At 32.1% G+C, this 15,731-nt stretch overlaps 1 long non-coding RNA gene across 19 annotated transcripts; it reads left to right on the top strand.

The window, feature by feature from the left end:
• Window positions 1-8,839: 8,839 nt before the first annotated feature.
• Window positions 8,840-15,123, top strand: LOC110719495. Of its 19 annotated transcripts, none has more exons than XR_002511117.1 (11): window positions 8,840-9,038; window positions 9,298-9,380; window positions 9,895-9,944; window positions 10,138-10,196; window positions 10,544-11,591; window positions 11,773-11,817; window positions 12,469-12,591; window positions 13,438-13,550; window positions 13,750-13,797; window positions 14,549-14,692; window positions 14,798-15,123. It is a non-coding gene; the product is annotated as an uncharacterized LOC110719495 (long non-coding RNA). The 19 variants fall into 19 exon arrangements; XR_002511130.1 differs by lacking the exon at window positions 13,438-13,550 and having other exon boundaries at window positions 8,846-9,038; window positions 10,138-10,182; window positions 10,544-10,593; window positions 11,395-11,591; XR_002511123.1 differs by lacking the exon at window positions 13,438-13,550 and having other exon boundaries at window positions 8,846-9,038; window positions 10,138-10,182; window positions 10,544-10,593; window positions 11,348-11,591.
• The last annotated feature ends 608 nt before the right edge of the window (window positions 15,124-15,731 follow it).

Here is a 15,731-nt window from a genome sequence, read left to right as displayed (position 1 = left end):
AAACACCCATATTGATATAGTTTTATATATTTTTGAAATTCACTTTTTTCTACCTAAATTGCTTATTTTTATTTAATTAACTTTATAAATAGTAATTAGTTATTTTCAACATCAAACAAAATATAATTATAATTTAATTAAGTGTATAATTCATACATATAGGAGAGAGAAAGTGTGTTGGTAAACTTTTTTTATACCATGGGTGGGGTGATTTTTGAAGAAAGTATATTGTATTGTGGTATAGATGATGTGGAGGAGTGAGAAAGTGGTAGAGAGAGAGGGGTGGTATAAATTTTTATACCATGAGTGATGATGGTCTTAAGAGTTGTGCTTCCATAATACTCCCTGTGAAGTAAAAGATTAGGTTACAAAATATCATACACTCTGTATGCCAACCTTATTTGGCTAAGGTTTCATAAGGGATTTGAGAACTTTGTTATGTAAAATCCCTTATAAAATTAATCACTAAATGCAATGTGTGATGTTTCTTTAAGGTGCTCTTATTTTATAAGATAGATTTTTTTTCTTCTTTTTTGACAAGAGTGAAATTAAGGGTGTGTTCACACTAGGTGAAAAAATGAAATTGGCACCGCCCTAAGGCCACTGGTTCTTAAGAACCGGTGGGGAAAAAAGTGGGAAAAAACGAGGGAAGAGAATTGCCATCGGTTCACTTTGAACCGGTGGATAAAATATTAAACCCACCGGTTCAAAACCGGCGGCTTGATTATTTTTTTTAAAAAAAACCCCCATATAAACCCTAACTCACCACTCTCTCCTCAGCCGCTCCACTTCTCTTTCTTTCTCCCTTTCTCTCTTCTCTGTTCATCTCATTCTTTCTCCTTGTTTCCTTCGATCTCATCTCCTTCTCTCTCTCTCTCTCTCTCTCTCTCTCTCTTTCTCTTTCTCTTTCGTTCTTCCCCGATTCACGTCCCCTTCTCTTTCGTTTCCACCACCACGAAAACCACCAAAAGCCACCACCGAAGACCAACACCCAAGACCACCAAGAACACTACCGAAGACATCAACATACAACACCGAATTTAATCGAGGTGGCTTTAATTTTTCTAGGTTTGATTTTTGGTTTAATTAATCGATTTTTCTGGGTACATGCATGTGTTTTTTGGGTTCATCTTTTTTTTTTTTTTTGAGAATTCTGGGTTTAATTAATCGAGTTTTGAGTTTAATTGGATTTTTCTGGGTTTAATTAATCGATTAAAATCGATTTTTGGATTTTAATTCTTTTTTTCTGGGTTCGGATTTTATTTTGCTTTTTCTTGGTTAATTTTCGATTAAAATAATTGTTTTTTTGGGTTAGTTAATCGAGTTCTGGATTAATTTTCGATTTTTCTTGGTTAATTAATCGAGTTCTAGTTATGGCTAGCATTTATATTTTTCTTGGTTAATTTTCGATTAAAATAATCGTTTTTTTTGGTCCATGCATGCGTTTTTGGGGTTGGTTTTTTTTTTTTTTAATTTTCAGTTTTCTGGTTTTTTGGGTTTTTTTTGGGGGGGTTTTCTGGGTTCGTACGTTTTATTAATTTTTTTTGTTTTAATTGATGCAGGTATATTTCAAGAAGCAAGAATATAAATCGAAGAATAAGATGTTGTATAGGGTTTTTTCATTTTGATGTTGTAATTTTTTTTTTATATTGTAATTTTTTTTTATTATACCGCTGTAATTGTTTGATTATATTGATTTGTATTGTCATTTTTTTTATTAAATGTTGTAATGAATGAAATAGTTCGATTTATATTTGATGTTGGAAAATTTTTTTTAGTTAATTGCTTTCGATTATATTTAAAGTGAAAAATACAAAAAATAAAAAATAAAAAAAATTATATACATGTTATTGCCACTGGTTAACCGGTGGCATTTATGTTAAATATTAAAAAAAAAATTATGGCTAGCATTTTTGCCACCGGTTAACCGGTGGCAATTCTTGTTTTTGCCACTGGTTTTGAACCAGTGGATTTTTAGTGGAATATTGCCACCCCCCAATTAGGCACCGGTGGGTTATGGGGGGTTTGAGCTGGTGCCTAATTCGATTTTTCTACTAGTGTCACTTTAGCTTAATTTCAGTTCAGTTCAGTTCAGCTCCAATTAGTTCAGTTTAATTCAGCTCCTAATTTTCTTCTCTCTTAAAATATTCATTCATTTCAGCTCTATTTAGTCAATACAGTTCAGTTCAACTTCAATCATTTCAATTCAGCTCAATTCAGTAAATTTGAACAAACCCATTTTCTGAAGTGTATAGATTTTTTTACTTATAACACCAAAAAAAAAAAATTGACTAAAACTTTTTTTTTTTAGTAAATTCAAGTTACTCAATTTGAGTAACAAATAAGAGCATGTTGGTAATTTGCACTAGCATTAGGAAGGGTATTTTTGACTTTTGCATAATAACCATTCAACTTTCTCTCTCCTCACTCCTCTTCTACCTCGACCATCCAACCACCACCATATGACTTCTATTCAGTCCATTTTCTACCTTTCTTGTAAAATCACTTTTTTATTTTTCATAGGTCAATGTTGGGTAATATTAGGTGTCTAAGGCTAAAAATCACATCAATATAGCATTTCATTAAGTTTAACAACGCATTTTAATCAAAATGGCCCAAATGACTTCTATGTAGCCCATTTCCTACATTACTTATCAAATGAACTATTTCTTTCTCATAACATGTCAATGTCACCTAGTTTTATGTGTCTAAGCCCTAAAATTGAATCAAAAGAGCATTTTATTAAGGTTTAAGACGCTTTTTACTCAAAATGGCCCGAATATGGCCTATATGACTTTGCTTTGCCCATTTCCTACATTTCTTATTAAATGAACTTTATTTACCTCATAACATGTCAATATTATCTAGTTATAGGTGTATAAGAAAAGAAATCACATCAAAAGAGCATATTAACACAAAATGGCCCAAATATGGCTCATATGACTTCTATTCAGCCCATTTTCTACCTTTCTTGTCAAATCACCTTTTTAGTTCTCATAACATGTCAATGTTGGGTAATATTAGGTGTCTAAGGCTAAAAATCACATCAATAAGCATTTCATTAATTTTAACAACGCATTTTACTCAAAATGACCCAAATATGGCCTATATGACTTCTATGTAGCCCATTTCCTACATTACTTATCAAATGAACTATTTCTTTCTCATAACATGTCAATGTCACCTAGTTTTATGTGTCTAAGCCCTAAAAATGAATCAAAAGAGCATTTTATTAAGGTTTAAGACGCTTTTTACTCAAAATGGCCCGAATATGGCCTATATGACTTTACTTTGCCCATTTCCTACATTTCTTATTAAATGAACTTTATTTATCTCATAACATGTCAATATTATCTAGTTATAGGTGTATAAGAAAAGAAATCACATCAAAAGAGCATATTAACACAAAATGGCCCAAATATGGCCCATATGACTTCTATTCAACCCATTTCCTACCTTTCTTGTCAAATGACCTTTTATTTCTCATAACATGTCAATATTGGGTAATATTAGGTGTCTAAGGCTAGAAATCACATCAATATAGCATTTCATTAAGTTTTAGGACTTACCTCATCAAGCTGTTGAGTGTCCGTACAATGAGTCACAATGTCAAGCATGAATCTCATCACATACAAAGCACAATCAAGTCCATTTTCTTATTGTGCGCACTAGCATATGACAAATAAATCACATCAGTGAAACATGCAAAGGAAATTAGCAAATATTTACTAACATAGATTTTGAGGATAATCACAATATCATGTAAATTACCAACGGTGACTTCCATGTTGGACCCTTTGGAGCACGACAATGTAGCTTCTTCATAACACTGTAGTAAATAAAGTACATTCAAATTTGATTAGTTGTATGACTACTAAATTAGTTATTATTAGCAATAATCATCATTAGGTAGCTATATATATTTACTTTTGCAATATAGACTTCACGAGCCACTTCTCCGATGATCGAGCTGAATTAAGGTGATAAATTGTGTTATTGGAATTACAAAACACCATGAGGCTCCAATGCTCCCTACATAAGTTCACAATAGACACGCAAGTAATATTTAGGAGTCAACATATAATTGAATTTGACATGGTTAGACCTACTCTTTATAACATGGGGCGAATATGAACTTGTCTCCCGCACACACTGATTCCCTGATACTTTGCTCAACATAGTAAAACACGTCATGGGGGTTGCCTATGATTCTAGTAGTGGATAACTGCTCGGGGCATAACCACCCAACTTTACAAGGAGAATCAGTTTCAGTTAAGTGCTCCTGTAGTGCTCTGCGTGCATGAACATTGAATAATTAATCACATGTAGGATAATCACCATAAATTTGAATAACTTGAAAAAAGTGTAGATTATGTGGGCATTGAAGTACCTCATGAATGTATGAATGAGGGAAATGTTAAGCTTTGCACCACGTAGAAATTCCTTCACATCTTCTTTGCTGATCCATGCAACTGCATCCTCATCATAGTGGAACATTGCCTTAGGAAGTGCAACTTCCATGGATCGACCAAATGACAAGCACGGTTGTGAAGAAAGGTCATGTCAGTAGAGAGCGATTGAAGAACAATGTCTTCAACTAGTGGAGTAGGTTGCATGGGTGAACCTTTCGAAGAGTGCAACTTCGACGCTTGTTCACTCTTGGACCTTTGTTCACTTAGCTTCTTCTTAGGTTGATCAATGCTTTTAGGCTTCTTCACCGTCTTTATCTTTGAAGTTTTTCTTCCATGCGAAATCTGAAATAGTTTGAGAAAGAATAAGTTTATTAGTTAAGAAATGAAGAAAATAGGCATATTATAAGTTAATTCGGCTCAAAATGGCTTTATTTTGATGAAATGGGCCCAAAAACTTAGAACTTTGCTTCTTTTATGTAATTTCAACTCACAATAACTTATAAATATGTAATTATGAGATGGTTTGAGAATGAATAAGTTTATAAGTTGAGAAATGAAGAAAATAGGCAAGTGATAAGCCATTTCGGCTCAAAATGGCTTTATTTTGATGAAATGGGCCCAAAAACTTATAGAATTTTGCTTCTTTTACGTAATTTCAACTCATAATCACTTATAAATATGTAATTATGAGATGGTTTGAGATTGAATAAGTTTATAAGTTGAGAAATGAAGAAAATAGGCAAGTGAGAAGCCATTTCGGCTAAAAATGGCTTTATTGTGATGAAATAGGCCCAAAAACTTAGAACTTTGCTTCTTTTATGTAATTTCAACTCACAATCACTTATAAATATGTAATTATGATATGGTTTGAGAATGAATACGTTTATAAGTTGAGAAATGAAGAAAATAGGCAAGTGAGTAGCCATTTCGGCTCAAAATGGCTTTATTCACTAGTACAAAACTAACCTCAAGTAACACCCAAAAGGTGTTACATAAAGTGGTAAAAGTGTTATTATAGATAATAGGTAACACTTTATTGGGTGATACTTCCGCCCATGTTACCTAAGGCCTTATGTAACACTTTGGGTATTGTATGGTAACACTTTCAAAAGTGTTACAATAAGCCCTCTTATGTAACACTTTTTATATTATTAGTATCATTTTTAAAGTGTTACTTTTTAATTCTTATATAACACTTACTTATCCTTAGTAACATTTTTCAATCATATAGTATCTTTTTATCCGACATTATGTATCACTTTTTCGAATAAATGTAACACTTTGTTGATTATTAGGTAACATTTCTCAATCATCTTTTGACATACAGAGCACTTTATTTGACATTATGTATCACTTTTTACAAACTAATGTAACACTCTATTAATTAATAGGTAACATTTATTATTATTATTATTATTATTATTATTATTATTATTATTATTATTATTATTGAATATTTACAACTACTATGAATGAGAAATTAACATACAAGTATATGATAATATAAACAACAATTTGGATTGAAATAATTTCATAATTCTTACAAAAAAAAAAAAAATCCATACACACCAATTTTAATGTTTGGCTAAACAATATAATAACTCAAACAAAAAGAAAATCAACTTTGATCTTTAGCTTGGAAAAGTAAGGAAAAGAAAAACTTCTGAATTTCAAAAAAAAAAAAGTCGGCGATAGCAGTAAACAAGAACAACATCAGCATTAACAAAAGCTACCAACAGTAGTATGTAGCAGCAATCAACAGTAGCAGACACCAGTGGCAGCAACCAACAGTAGGACAAGCAGTGGCAGCATACAGCAGTAGCAGGAGTCAGCATCAGACAACAGTAGTAGCAAAAAAACAGCAGTAACAGCAAAAAACAACAGTAGCTGACACCAATGGCAGCAACCAATAGTAGGACAAGCAGTGGCAGCATACAGTAATAGCAGGAGTCAGCACCAGCACCAGACTACAGTAGCAGCAAAAATACAACATTAACAGCAAAAAACAGCAGTAGTAGTAGCCTGCTCCTATTTTTGCTGGCTGATGCAGTTTGTGGTGTAGTGGTAGGAGAGGTCGTTCCTAGGGAGGTGCACACCCTCTCTGATTTCTCTTGTCTTCCTCAATTTGCTTTGCTAGCTTGTTAAATCTTCTTATACCTACAAGCATAAACACAAACACACACAAAAGAGGCGGCAATGCCAAAATACAACTTCTATATATACAAAAGGAATTAGAGAGAGGAGAAAAGTAGAAGAAATGATTATAAAAGCTGGTTAAGATTACTACAATCAGTGGACAAATAAACCACTTAGCAATCATGAACCAGACCATGTTTAGATTTCTAATCAAACATAAGAGAGGTATCTGCCCAAGTAAATTGAAGACATTTAGAGGAACAAATGCTCAATAGTCAGCTTATAATATATTAACCAAATGGAATACAAACCTAAATTAAATAAAGCAACCTTGTCATCAAACTGCATAAACAAGAACACTTTTAAGAAACTAAGAATTAAATCCCTGCACCAATAAAAGGAAAGGGAAAGCAAAACTACCATAATTCCTACACGTTCTCTACTGAGCATTGATTAAAACTTCACTACCCACATTGTTGAATTGAAATAGTAATATCATCCAAGAATATTAATCAATAAAAAGATCCAAGAATCAAATTGAGATTGACCATGCTAGGAAGGTTTGAGAAATCAAGCGGAATGCAATTACGGATACTTTAGGGGAGGGGGTGATTCAACAATAACCACACAACTTACCTAAAGGTGAATGATCCTTCGTTGCAGACAAAAAAGAAGGTTAAAGTTATGCAACTATCAATATCAACTACGTTTTAATATAATGATAGATAAGCATATACTTAATTTCCCTGCCACATTGTACTTTCTCATTTGCAATACCAATGGTGGATAATCAGGTTTTATAGTAATTTTTTTATAAAAAATGGAAACAAATATAAAAAATACAAAAAAAGAAAGTAAGAATATGACACAAAATTGGTGGAAGAACAAAAAGATTTCCCAGTCACCATAGCAAACCCAATAATTTCTTTCATAACAAACTAAGCTACAGAAGACGTGTTAGAGTAAGGCCTAGAGATTACATCAGAAAGCTAGCATCTATCACCAATTCATAGATAATTTAGATGGTAACAGAGTAAAACTTGGCTCTATGGCTAGATCCCATACTTCTGCAACAGACTCAATTTGGTGCTCTTGTGGTTCATGAAAATCAATGGTTATTGAACCCACAACACATAATATACAACCAAGTACCTCGAACATATGAAGTCTCTCTCTCAAAATAATATGTGTAAGGGTAGAACTAAAGCAATAACATAAGAAAAACACTTCAGTAAAAAAAATCAACATATACCTGAAAATTAAGCCTTCAAGAACACATCGAATCCAACTACTTACTTTATAATGATAAAAACTTGCACCAAGTGGAGTCACCAAAATAGCTGGTGCAAAAGCATAGGATGCAAATTAGCAATTTCCCCAACAACCACTGCAAAAAAGTCATTTACATCACATATCTTGGAAGGCAAGGCCTTGATGAACAAATTACAAATTCAAGTCATTATGTGGGATGCACATGTCACTTGATCATATCTATAAATGTCCATGCCTAGACAAAATACAAGTAAGCAATAAAACTACTATGAATTATACTAATTAAGTTAAGACTAATACTATTTAACCAATAAAACTACTAAATAAGACTACTCTGAATTCAACAAGAATAAAACTACTTTGAATTCTACAAGTAAGCAATAAAACTACGAAGTACTAATTAAGATAAGAATATTACTATATAACCAATGTTTTAGTTAATTAGTAGTCTTGATATGCTAACAAGCAGCAACATACAAGCAATGAGTAAAAAAAAAAAAAAGAAAAAAGAAATAATTGTCAATTATATAGTCGGGCACCCGAACAGTTGAGCATAGATATAAAACTCTCATTCCAATTATATACCTCTTTAAATAGACATTTTATACACAATCAAGTTTCAAAATGCATCAACAATAATTGTCACAACCAAGTATTTGCCTAAACCTTCCAATTATCAAGCATATAAGAGTATAGTGCATTGACAATTATATAAACTATTAAATTTAATATTGGTTGATACCTCCTTTGAGCTCTTTGTCAATGCCTTTGCAAAAGTTTGCCTGAAAATACTCTTTGTCAGTATTATAGAAATATAACTCAAAAGTTAATTTACTACTCCCAGCAAACTAATCTATAACCCTTAATAAAAGTGGGAACTTAGTAACAGTAACTTGTGGCGTTTATTACACTAACACCCCCGAAATTAATGGAATTCCGAAAATGCCCTTTATTCTAATTGGTTGATGCTTCATGCTTGACAGCTTGAGTGCTTTCTCACGCCGACTTCCCTTACCTACTCCCTTAGCTCTCTTTCTTCTCATCTCAGAAAAAAGCTCAGAGTTTTTATGGAAACAAGGAGAGAGAAAGCTAGAGAGAGAAAATATGTCTTCCTTCAACAACAATGGCGATGAGCTCAAAACCACCAATCATCCCTTCGATGATGGTTATGGGAGCTTGTGGAAGATGATTCTTGATGTCGTTTGCTCCGATCTTCAGGTATAATTCTACTCCTTTCTTAATATTAAACTACCAACTAATATAACAAAAACCCCATTTGTAATTCAATTTTCTTAAAAAAAATATACGGAATCATTTCTGGTAGAATTCGGTTTAATAGAAGGTCGTGATTTGGGAATTGAGCTATCAGCTATGGGAATTAAGTTTTGCAAATTAAGCTAATGGAATTATGTGAAAATTGATGCGTGACAAGCTGAATTAATGTGGTATGATCTAATGACTTCTTCTTTGTTATCAGGTTTCGCGGGGGAGGTGATATTTTGAATCAATTATACTATGAATCAATTTTTATATCATTTTTTCCAACCTAGATCCAATAAGGTACGGCCCATTTCCTTGGATTTTTTTTTTTCAATACTTCTACTAATTTATGATTAGTGTATATAATTTATGGTTTGGGTATCTGTTGATTTTATTGTATTTTGATTATTCAATTGTTAATTGCTGGTTTCGATGTTATTAATGTCATAGTTGGGTGGTTTTGAGTGGATCGGTGTAGCACTGTAGCTTGCTTTATTGTTGGAATTTAGTTTTCTAAACCGTGGTTTTGAATGTTATAGAAATTACTGTTAATTGAGCTATCTGATATAATTTGTAATTACATGATAAGATTTATGATTGATGCTGCAAAAGTGTGCATGCAATTTTTGTTTTGAATTGTTTTTTGGGTGATTATTAGTGTGTTTTATAGTGTAAAATTTAGTTGTTATGGGCTTTCTCCAATTTTGTGAAAGTACTCAAAGTAGTAGTATAATGCGATAAAGATAATGTTTGTAGGTCTACTAGGGTGTTTGAATGATGCTAATTTAAGTTTATTTGCTATAATTGAAACAAGATTATTGATTACAGACTTACGGTTGTGGAAGATGAGTTTCCGATCTTCAGGTATAATTATCTCTCTTTTCTCTTTCTTGTTCTAATAATTGATCCAATTTTCATCTCTTCTCTTCAATTAGATTTTACCTTTTATATATGAATGTTGACTGTTTTTTTTGTTTTTTGGTTAATTTCTCCTCTTTTTTCGCCCTTTTTTTTTTTCTTCTCGTCCTCCTGTTTCTCTATTTTCTCTCTAAAATAGGCAAAAGGAGAAGATGGAACCAGGTTTGGTGGACTTGAGTTTGAGGTGAATATATTGAGGTATTATTGGATGTTCAGTCTGTTAATTTTAGAATACTTATCTGATGTTGTTGATGTTTGTTTGTGTTTTGTGGAATTGATGGAATTTTACTTTGATTGATTGAGAAATTTGAACCGTGAAATTTGAACTGTTTTGAGTAAATTGGCAAGTGAATTGGTGAGAGTTTTGAGTGGTTATATTACACATTAAAGAAGTATTTTGTTGTTAAAGAGTTTTGGGTAATGCTTAAATTAGGGTTTATTTGCACCGTTATTGTTTAATTCGGTTTGGAATTTTGTTTATTATTACGTGTTCTTTTGTTAAACCCACTGAAGTAACTTCTGAACTTCCCTCTTTATTGAAGCAGCTTGAGAGGTAATTTGTTGATTCTCCAATGCTGTTATCTCTGATCTCCAGGTATAATTTTGTCTCCTTTCACTTTCGTGTTCTAATTGGTTTAATATTTAGCTCTTTGATTAGATTTTTCCTTTTGTTTGAATGTTGACTGATTTAATTTTTGTTAATTTCTGATTTTTTTCCACAAATGGATTTTCTGGTTCTTTTTCTATTTCTTTTTTCTAAAAAAAAAAAAAAAAAAAAAATTGCTTCTGAGTTTCATTCAGTTTTTTGCTGAGTGTCAATTTCCTCCTCCATAGAAGCAGCTTCTTGATATAAGATCTGTATCCTTCTTATAATCATCTAATATGAATTTGACAATATAGGGTATAGCTTTTGTATCGAATTGTCTATCTATGCCCATATTACTTTACTTCCATAAAAAGAGGAAAGACTGTTTGATTACTAATAATTTAAGTATTTGTGTAGTGAGTATTGAAGGGTTTATTTTTTGATGATGTTTATACAGATTTGTGGATTATGGGTTGTTTGTATTTGTATCGTTCATTATTGATTTTGTTGTGATTATGACTAATTTTATAGTTGTAATAAGATTGAGTTAGTGATGCTTGTGTTATTTTAGAATTTCTGAATTACATTCATTAGTATTGATAATTAGTGACCTGTTTTAAATTTGGTTGAAAATTTGCTATTTAATTTATTACCTTTTGTTCTGCTAAGATAATTGGGGTACTGTTCTAGAAAATAGGAATACATATGTCAATGAATAAGTGAAATGTTAAAGTTTGAATATATTTGATTGTTCTATTTGTAGGATTTTGTGTAGGTTGTATGCAAATGGCTTTTAAATCCTTTATGCAGAGTTGCTCAAATCTGTCAGCTAGCCCTGATACAACTAAGTTGTAGTTCTCGCTTGCTCGCCCTGCTTTGTTGAGTTACAGGGGAAAAGAGGAGGAGATCGAGGAGATCGAGAAGATCGAAGATAATCTCAGAGAAGTTCTCAAGCATTCCGCTCAAATGCTTTCTGAACTCTGAACTTCATAAGTATCTTGAACTCTGTGAGTGACTTCTTGCTTTTATGCAAAATAGTAATGTTACTGGGAACCTAATTCTAATAATTGTGATTCCCGCCTAGACGATTGTCTGGCTAATCAATGTTTTTGAGATCCAATATATTGATCATTCTTTATATTGAGTTGTGGTTGTTGGATTAATGTTAATTTGTAACCTATTGTGCAGCTTAACGTTGATAAGAGCCCTTTTCAATGAACAATTGTGAATCAGGTACCTTTTTAATGCCTAGGCAGCATTTCTGTTTTTGCCTATGTACTTTAGAAGGCTTCTTTTAAGTAATGCTCAAACGGCTAAGCTTATGAAAAGATGCAAGAAGCAAGGAGCTGTCTACTTGGGGGGACATTTCCTTTTAAGCTTATTATAGGCATTGATAGTTGAAAATGAATACAAATTTATGCTCAATTGTGGCTATGTGTTACATAGTATGTTTATATACCCTTGTTTAATGAAACTCCTTTATCATATTTACTTATTTATTTCTTATTTTGAAGAAAAGATGAATAGGATAACAAGGTATAGTGCTGAGAGGACCATTCCAAATTTTCACTGGCTAGGCCTATAGCAAAAAGAACCCCATATTTTAACGATTGTGATGTGTATTTGATTAAGAAATCTAATCCTAGAGTAAAAAAGAAAATATTTTATTTCTATTTTATTTAATGTATTTGTATAAATATCTTATAGAATAAGGACTATCTTTTTTTTTTTTTTTTTTTTTTTTAATAAGATAGAATAAGGACTATCCTCATATCAGTGTTAGTTTCCTAGAATTTTCTTGATATGTCTGCTATATGCATGCCTTGAGAGGCTGAGATCCATACCCTATGACTGACTAACATAGATTTCGAGCTACTGCTATAGGTGAAGTGATGTGCAGAGATGTCAAGAAATTAGAGGTTTTTCAAAGATCAAATCAGCAAAGCTGGCTTGTTAGTTTCTGGTCATCCTGGGATGCAATCTGATGGTCTTGATCTTGAGTTAGAGGTTAACCATATATCTTTAAAATAATTTACAATTCACAAATATTAGTGATGCTAGAAACTGTTAATTGCTGCTTTGTCTTCAACAACATTTCATTAGTTAAATCTTCTGTTATTTTAGCTTTATTTGAATTTTTCTTGTCTTAATTAGAAAGATAGGCAAAATGAGGTTAGATGTAATGTTACTTCATTCCTAGATAAGTCGCACAATCACACTTGGTTTGGAGATTAATTAAGGACAATTTATTTTTCATGAATTAAATTTTTAGAAATGGGTGTAGACTATAGAAACAAACGAAAGGGATAAAGCACATAGAAGGCATTTGGTGGAAAACATTTTCATCATTTGTCTGCACTATATTAGGCTTACTACCTGAGTTGTGGTTTTATCGTGATAGTTAAGTATATTGATAAAAGGCTCAAATTTTGTATGAGCAACATCAACTTTGAATTGAATTAGCAAAAAGAGAGAAACAAGATAATGAAGTGGCAGCTGCACAACAAAGACAACAACAACAAGTCTCAGAGTTTAGGGAAGATACAAAAAATGAATTTAGTTGTGCAATTTAATCCAAAATGCTCATAGTTAAATAGATAACATTATTCTTTTGTGAAGTAATTTGGTAAATCTGTTTAATTACATTGTAATTTATTTAGTTTATTAATATAGCCTCCATTGTGGATCGTTGAGTCCATTCTCGTGTGTTGATGTATTTTTCTTTAGAGGGAAAATAAGTAGGAGCTGAGTGGCACATGATTTCTTATAAATTGTTTCACAGATGCATTTTTAGAATATACCTTACTATAAAATTATGATATTTAATTTAATGTCTCAATAATTTTTATGAAGGAATAGGAAGCTGAATGCAAGTAAAGGTTGGTCATGAAAAAAGTTGTGAGTCTATTTTACGAAGACTTAGGGGAAAGAAATTTGATATAGCTCATGAAGCAGCTCAAATCAAAGTAATACACATCATTCAATAGAGTATTAGAGAACTTAAACTACTTGAATTTGTCTTATTATTCAACCTACAAACTAAACTTAATCATTTAGAAATTACATGACCTGATGTTAACATATACGGAGTATTATAACTTCAAAATTGATCTAACCCAAATAAAAAATCATTGTGACATATACTCGGTTTCATGATTACTACAGATCTACCCAGGAGGAATGGGAGGGATACCATTTGTTATAATGTCAGAGGTAGACTTTCTTCTCTTCTTGGTTTCTTCAGTTTCCTAAATTTGTTTCTTAAATTTATTGCAACAGAATACTAATAAGTGGTGTTATTTTCATCACAATATTAGTACTTATATCCAATTGTCTTAGGGACATTGGGTTCTTTATGGTATAAGTGGTTGTGTCTTTCTAGGTTAGTGAATTGTATTGATTGATGAGTGATATTATATGTATGGAAAGGCACTACCGCCACCAATGCTGGAATGTCCAATTTGGCAATTTTGCATTATTAGTGATGGGGGCAGGTGTGAGGGTGACCTGGTTGATGCTATTTGAGTGTGACCATATATGTTGTTTATGTTTAGTTGATGCTGCTTAATGAATTTGATTCAAATTTAGCATCTTTCCTTAACTATATGTACCCTTTTAAAGAATTTAGAAGAAAGAATGTTAGAGATGAGTCATAGTCTTTGTATATTCAATGGAATATAGCTATTTTAGCTTTGCCTTATTTGCTATTCAATTGTTTTGTATCTGTAGTGGGGCTCTGTATGGACATGATATTGAATGTTGTTATATTTGTCTATTTTGGTTGATATATGAATGTGTAAGGTAATGTTGTATTTGTATTTTTACTGAAATCTGTTGCTATGTCTTATAAACATACTGTATGCTGAATTTACTGTAATGTGGGTGGTTTTGCAGATGCATGCATAAAGTTTGCTTAGATTTTTTTATTTTTTTGGGTTTAGTGAGCCGTTGATTGTTTATGCAGGTAAGCCATGGTAATGCATAATAATGTTGTGTGTGCCTAATGCCCGTTTCTAGAAGAACTAACAAAAGACTAACAAAACTATGTCAAGACTTGGTTCAATCAGCCTGCTCGTAAAACTAGAAGAGTGCGTAAGTTTACTTGCATGTAAGTGTGACATATTGTGTATGTGATCTGTGTGACTGTGTCTCATTCCTGCTCCCCTTCCAGTGAAAGGATTAATAATCAATGTGTTATGTTTGTATTTTTCAGCTCATTAGAAGAAGGTCGAGGTCTGGGGTATCTGCTTATGGAAACAATTGATTGGTTTTGTTGGGTTTTAATAATAAATTATGGGTACCGGATAATTTTTGCCAGACTGTTAATTTTTTTTTTCTTTTTTTGGTGAAGATAAGTAGGTAATCCATTTCAGTGTTTTAGTTTAAGATAGCTTTAAAATGTCCTTGAATAGTTTCTTACATTTGATGTTACTCAGATGGATATTTTGAGAATTTAAGATTAATCATAATTAGTGGCTTTGTTCTTCCATTTGTATGAATGTTACATATCACGTTATGTATACAATTTCAATTTTATTATGTGCGGACGCATTTTTCTATATAGCAACAGGTGAATTGCACAAATAACATAAATAAAACAAGCCAACAAACAAGCTAAATAACCATACAAACCATGTAACTTCAATTTTTTTTAATTGTTCATTGTTTTGTTGGATGAATATCAACGTGTGTATGCTGAGAACATTATGTAGAAGAGTATCATAATCAAGGGTCATTGTACTACTTTCGGCTTCTTATTGATGTATAAGAGTTCTTACAAGTTATTTCGGTATTCGTTCACTTTTCCTTGGGGCAATTATAACCGATTGGGTGTTTAATGAAAGCATGTAGTTGCAAAATTGTTACTTTTTCTCAATAACAAGTAGAATAAGGAGTTGAAAACTTAAACAAAATTTAGGGTTGGAGTAAGGGATACCCAAGATACCAATAAGAACGTAGAACTGTAGATGAGAGGATAGAGGTGAAAACACCAAAAAATAACCCATTGAAAAGGGGAGAGAGAGAAGAGGGAGAGAGCGAGTGACCTATAAGTTATGAGTCCATTTAAAAGGAGCAAAAAGAAAAGAGAGAGAGCGAGTTTTGGGAATTAAAGGAATAAGGAGATGACACTACTTTTTTAAATAGTC

This window comes from Chenopodium quinoa, unplaced genomic scaffold, assembly GCF_001683475.1.
Source record: "Chenopodium quinoa cultivar QQ74 unplaced genomic scaffold, ASM168347v1, whole genome shotgun sequence".
Lineage (NCBI taxonomy): Eukaryota > Viridiplantae > Streptophyta > Magnoliopsida > Caryophyllales > Amaranthaceae > Chenopodium > Chenopodium quinoa.
This window is presented reverse-complemented; position numbering and strand designations above follow the sequence as displayed.